The sequence below is a fragment of the Bactrocera dorsalis genome, chromosome 1 (genome assembly GCF_023373825.1).
Source record: "Bactrocera dorsalis isolate Fly_Bdor chromosome 1, ASM2337382v1, whole genome shotgun sequence".
NCBI lineage: Eukaryota > Metazoa > Arthropoda > Insecta > Diptera > Tephritidae > Bactrocera > Bactrocera dorsalis.
This window is the reverse complement of record NC_064303.1, coordinates 43,844,369-43,850,340: the sequence shown is the minus strand read 5'-3', so window position 1 is coordinate 43,850,340 and position 5,972 is coordinate 43,844,369. Positions and strand designations below refer to the sequence as shown.

At 41.0% G+C, this 5,972-nt stretch overlaps 1 long non-coding RNA gene across 1 annotated transcript; it reads left to right on the top strand.

The window, feature by feature from the left end:
* The first annotated feature begins 4,996 nt into the window (after positions 1-4,996).
* Positions 4,997-5,609, top strand: LOC125775688 (uncharacterized). Its single transcript, XR_007421293.1, has 3 exons — positions 4,997-5,132; positions 5,211-5,331; positions 5,474-5,609. It is a non-coding gene; the product is annotated as an uncharacterized LOC125775688 (long non-coding RNA).
* The last annotated feature ends 363 nt before the right edge of the window (positions 5,610-5,972 follow it).

Below are 5,972 nucleotides of genomic sequence, written 5' to 3'. Positions count from 1 at the left end.
CATAACCTAGCCGCGTAGCCGCTGTTTTCTAATTCGATGAAATACGTCAATGTCGTCATATACCTTATGCAGCTCGTCGTTCCATCGAATGCGATATTCGCAGTGGCCATCGCGCAAAGGACCATAAATCTTTCGCAGAACTCTTCTCTCGAAAACTCGTAACTTCGACTCATTAGTTGTTGTCACCATCCACGCCTCTGCACTCTGCACCATAAGTATAGCAGGACGGGAATAATGAGTTACTTATAGAGTTTGGTTTTTGTCCGTCGAGAGAGGACTTTACTTTTCAATTGCCTACTCAGTTCGAAGTAGCACCTGTTGTCAAGAGTTATCCTGCGTTGGATTTCCAGGCTGACATTGTTGGTGTTGTTTATACTTGTTCCATGACAGACGAAATTATCTATGACTTCAAGGTTATGACTGTCAACGGTGACGTGAGAGCCCAGTCGCCACTGCGACCACTATTTTTTTGATGACAGGAGATATTTCGTCTTGCCCTCGTTCATTGCCAGATCCATTTGCTTCACTTCCTTGTCCAGTCTGGAGGAAGCAGAACTAACGGTGCGGGTGTTGAGGCCGATGATATGAGCATACGCCAGCAGCTGTACAATCTTATAAAAGATTGTACCTTCTCGATTAACTTCTGCAGCTCGAATTATTTTCTCCAGCAGCAGATTGAAGAAGTTGCATGATAGGGAGTCACCTTGTCTGAGGCCTCGCTTGGTATCTAACGGCTCGGAGAGGTCCTTCCCGATTCTGACGGAGCTTTTGGTGTTGTTCAACGTCAGTTTGCACAGCAGCATTAATTTTGCGGGAATACCAAATTCAGACATTGCGGCATATAGGTAGCTCCTTATCGTGCTGTCGAAAGCAGCTTTGAAATCGTCGAAGAGGTGGTGTGTGTCTGTTCTCCTTTCACGGGTCTTTTCCAAGATTTGGCGCATTGTGAATATCGCTTGGTTGTTCTTCAGACAGGTAATTGCTATTCGAACTTCTTTATGATCGGGCAATGGACCGTCCACTCCATCGTCATCGTGAGAAAAAGTCGGAAAATTGGAGAATTCCAAAAAGTAACTTTTTTTCATACAATTTTTTTTGTTTCGTGTGTTTCACACAAAGTAATCAATTATAAATTAAAATTTGTTACGATGCCATGAAGAGGTCGCGCTAATATCGGTCGGCGTTCTTTTTGGAATCAACATACATTGGCAACCCAGGGCACATGATTTGGCAACTTTTCTCGTGTATAACCGTGCTTCGTACTCTTAGAAATTTGTTTAGTTTATATAATATTTAAAACTTTGTGGTGAAATTATCTAAATTAAGTGATCCGTTAAGATAAGTATCACTGTTATATTATTCTAATAAAGCAAATGATGGACGATGCGATAGCTACTTCGCATGCCACTGAAGTTCGCACACTTTTCGCGATGATCATTTCGACATATCAGCCTTCAAATTCGCTTTAATTATGGGATACGAACAAAAATGACATTGTCGAAGACAATTTACATCGTATCCGCTAAGTATTGGAAATGGGTCAATTAACTTCAACGAAAGATGAACTCATCACGAATGTTTATCCGAACATTGGCCAAATTATCACAACTACGATTCCTTGAGTGCACGCGCAATTTTAGATGCCAAAAATACCGATGTTGTTGACTTAAACTGGAAGATTCAAAGCCAAATTCCGGGAGGCTTGCGCTCATACAAAACGATCGATCATCTTGACAATGAAGACGACGCCGTGAATTATCCTATAGAATTTCTAAATTCTTTAGAGAGGCTTGCTATGCCACCGCATCATTTGCATCTCAAAGTTGGTTCTGTCGTTATTATACATTTACGTACCGGAACAGAAACCAAACAATGTTGTTTAACAAGCTGCGTTACATTGAAAAAAATGTAGAAAAATCGCAAATAAATGATTTTCAAGACAATATAAATTCATCTTTTTTTCATTTCAAACACACATAATTCCACGCAGGACAACGGCTGCGCGGTCAGCTAGTAGATAACACATACATACATGTATTAGCAGGACGTTTCCTGAATATCAGTTATATGGTGACTAAGGAAAGTTTCCGCCCGGTTTTATCCATTAAAGGCGCAAAGATACGGCTATGGGAAGTATTGATCCGATTCAACCAATTTTTGGCACAAGCGTATATTATTATCAAAGAAACATTTCGAAAAATTTTGGGCGTAAAATAAATACGTTAAGAACACTATTTTAGCAAAGCTGTAACCGGATACATTGATTGTTTCTCGAATAGTGTATGGGAAGGTGGAGAAACCAGATAGATTTTTAAATTGTGTTATATGGGAGTAGGCGTGGCTGGTCAGGGTTACAATACTATTTCATCCATTTTCGCACTGTCGGCTGGCGTTTTTTAAGAATTTGTCATTACCGAATTTAGTTATTGTATTATTGGTTTGTGAGATATATAGATTAAACATATTAGAGGGTAAGGCTACGTCGATTTTTTCAAAAATTTTCAGCCCACAGATGCTCTTTTTACTGCCATTCCCACAGTTTTATATCTTAATTTAGTACTTAGTTATGAAATTTTGCAAATTTTAGATTAATGGCGCTATGTGCGCGTGACAGTAGTCCGATTACGCCCGCCTACGAACTCGTTCTCCATGTTTGGCCAAGGAACATGTGTACCAAGATTCATTGAGATATTTTAATTTTTACTCATGTTATCGCTTGCATAGACCGACAGACAGACAGTTATGTCAACAACTCGTCTCGTCAACCTGATTATTTATCTCTATCTAATTGGTCTGTTTTTGGGAATCTTAAGAAAATATTACTTTATCGTTTGTTTAGATATTTTTAACCATTGTATATAGGATTATACTCGTATACCGAACAAGATCTCACGATCGAATCATTTGTCTTCGATTTATCGCTGCAGCAAAATCGAAAAATGTTGTTTTGAAAAAAAAAACGCATTTAAAGACTAACTAATTTTGCTGATTGAGCTGAGCGGTTGCCTTTTAAATGACGTGTAACTCTATAAATATTTGAGAAACTATGAAACAATTATGAAAAAATCGAATTAAAATTGTTACACTAAGTGTGCCCTTTACTCTAAAAAGAGTAGTAATACTTAGTTTGAACTTAGTGCCATTTCGGTAGACTTTCAACATCATAAAAACATGTGTTCAAATAATTCAAATACGATAAATATCACTAATAAATCCAGAATTACCTTACCGTCCCCCTGATTTGCAAAGGTTACCGTTCTTCTTCTTCTTAATTGGTGTAGACACCGCTTACGCGATTATAGCCGAGTTAACAACCACGCGCCGGTCGTTTCTTCTTTTCGGTACGTAGCGCCAATTGGGTATTCCAAGCGAACCCAAGTCCTTCTCCGCTTGGTCCTTCCAACGGAGTTGAGGTCTTCCTCTTCTTCTGCTTCCCCCGGCGGGTACTGCGTCGAATACTTTCAGAGCTGGAGTGTTTTCGTCCATTCGGACAACATGACCCAGCCAGCGTAGCCGCTGTCTTTGACCTCGCTGAACTATGTCAATGTCGTCGTATATCTCGTACAGCTCATCGTTCCATCGAATGCGATATTCGCCGTGGCCAACGCGCAAAGGACCATAAATCTTTCGCAGAACTTTTCTCTATCAGTTTTTCCTTCATCCGTTGTTAACATCGTCCAAGCCTCTGCACCATATAGCAGGACGGGAATTATGCGCGACTTATAGAGTTTGGCTTTTGTTCGTCGAGAGAGGACTTTACTTTTCAATTGCCTACTCAGTCCGAAGTAGCACCTGTTGGCAAGAGTAATCCTGCGTTGGATTTCCAGGCTGACTGTGTTGGTGGTGTTAATACTGGTTCCTAAATAGACGGAATTATCTACAACTTCAAAGTTATGTCAAGAGTGACGTAAGAGCCAAGACTGTTTGTTTGATGACAGGAGATATTTCGTCTTGCCCTCGTTCATTGCCAGACCCATTTGCTTTGCTTCCTTGTTCAGTCTGGAGAAAGCAGAACTAACGGCGCGGGTGTTGAGGCCGATGATATCAATATCATCGGCATACGCCAGCAGTTGTACACTCTTATAGAAGATGGTACCTTCTCTATTTAGTTCTGCAGCTTGAACTATTTTCTCCAGAAGCAGGTTGAAAAGGTCTCACGATGGGGAATCGCCTTGTCTGAAGCCTCGTTTGGTATCGAACCGCTCGGAGAGGTCCTTCCCGATTCTGACGGAGCTTTTGCTATTGCTCAACGTCAGCGTACACAGCCGTATTAGTTTTGCGGGGATACCAAATTCAGACATCGCAGCATAAAGGCAACTCCTTTTCGTGCTGTCGAAAGCAGCTTTGAAATCGTCGAAGAGGTGGTGTGTGTCGATTCTCCTTTCACGGGTCTTTTCCAAGATTTGGCGCATGGTGAACATCTGGTCGGTTGTTGATTTGCCAGGTCTGAAGCCACACTGATAAGGTCCAATCAGTTTGTTGGCGGTGGGCTTTAATCTTTCACACAATACGCTCGATAGAACCTTGTAAGCGATGTTGAGGAGGCTAATCCCACGGTAGTTGGCGCAGATTGTGGGGTCTCCTATTTTATGGATTGGGCATAGCGCACTTAAATTCCAATCGTTGGGCATACTTTCGTCCGACCATATTTTGCAAAGAAGCTGATGCATGCACCTTATCAGCTCTTCACCGCCGTGTTTGAATAGCTCGGCCGGCAATCCATAGGCCCCTGCCGCTTTGTTGTTTTTCAGGCGGGCAATTGTTATTCGAACTTCATGGTCGGGCAATGGAACGCCTGCTCCATCGTCATCGATTGGGGCATCGGGTTCGTCTTCTCCTGGTGTTGTGTGTTCACTGCCATTCAGCAGGCTTGAGAAGTGTTCCCTCCATAATTTAACACCCCTATCACGCATTTCGACTTGGATTGAAATTTTCTCCGTTTGGCGACTTTGGTATCATGCGTTCCGTTCCCGTTCAGTTCAACTTCGAAATTTACAATTCTGCCTATCATGCATTTCGATCGTAGCTCCGTTTTGCTAAGTTGCAATTTTGTTGGCGGAGAACTTTTTGTGTTTTTATTTTGCTGAGAAAATTTTATTATTTGCGTGATTTTTTTTTAATTTTCTAAAAATGTAAGTAAAACTTGTATTTAAGAGTTGTAAAACACACGATATTTCCAGTTTTAGTGATGTTTTTTGATATGCTTTCAGGTCAAAAACAACAACACCAGAGCAATATAGAAAATTGGCAGATATGATGGAGAGTAAGCTAGATATAGCCAACGGTTTCCACCAGCGTCCTAAGGAAGATGTGCAGGCTTTTTGGAAAGAGGTAGCATGAAATTTACTTGCCGTCGTTTCTTCCGCAAACGTATCTAGGGCATGCGTCCTTATTCAGACGAAAGTTTTTCTGAATCTAAATAAGTAAACAAATTGTAAGAAAAATGTCTACTTTCACGTGCAATTACTTACAGCCCGTCATTCATCTGGAAGGGATCGCACATATCTCGTAATCTTCTTCTTTCAATTCTCATCCCAGCATTCTGAGATGCGCTGCTCTCCTCCTCAACCAGTAATATCGCCGCGGATAAAGATTCCATAGTTACGTTTAATAAAAATAATAACAATATAAAAATTTTACTTTTATTTATTTTCTTTGAACAGCAGTAATTTGTGTATTTTTGCTTTGTTATGTTCCAGTTTCACATATTTCAAAGCAAACAGCTGATTTCGAAAGAGTTATAGCTCTTCCTCTTCTTCTTTCAATCCAATCGTAACGCATGATACCTAATTTCGACTCCGGCGGAGCGTAGAGCGGGAACGTAATCGAAATGCATGATAGGGGTGTAAGTATGATCTGGGCATCGGTGGCTAGATCACCTTGGTTGGTTCTACAAGAGCATGCTCCGGTCTTGAAACCTTCTGTAAGCCGCCGCATCTTTTCGTAGAATTTTCTAGCATTACCCCTGTCGG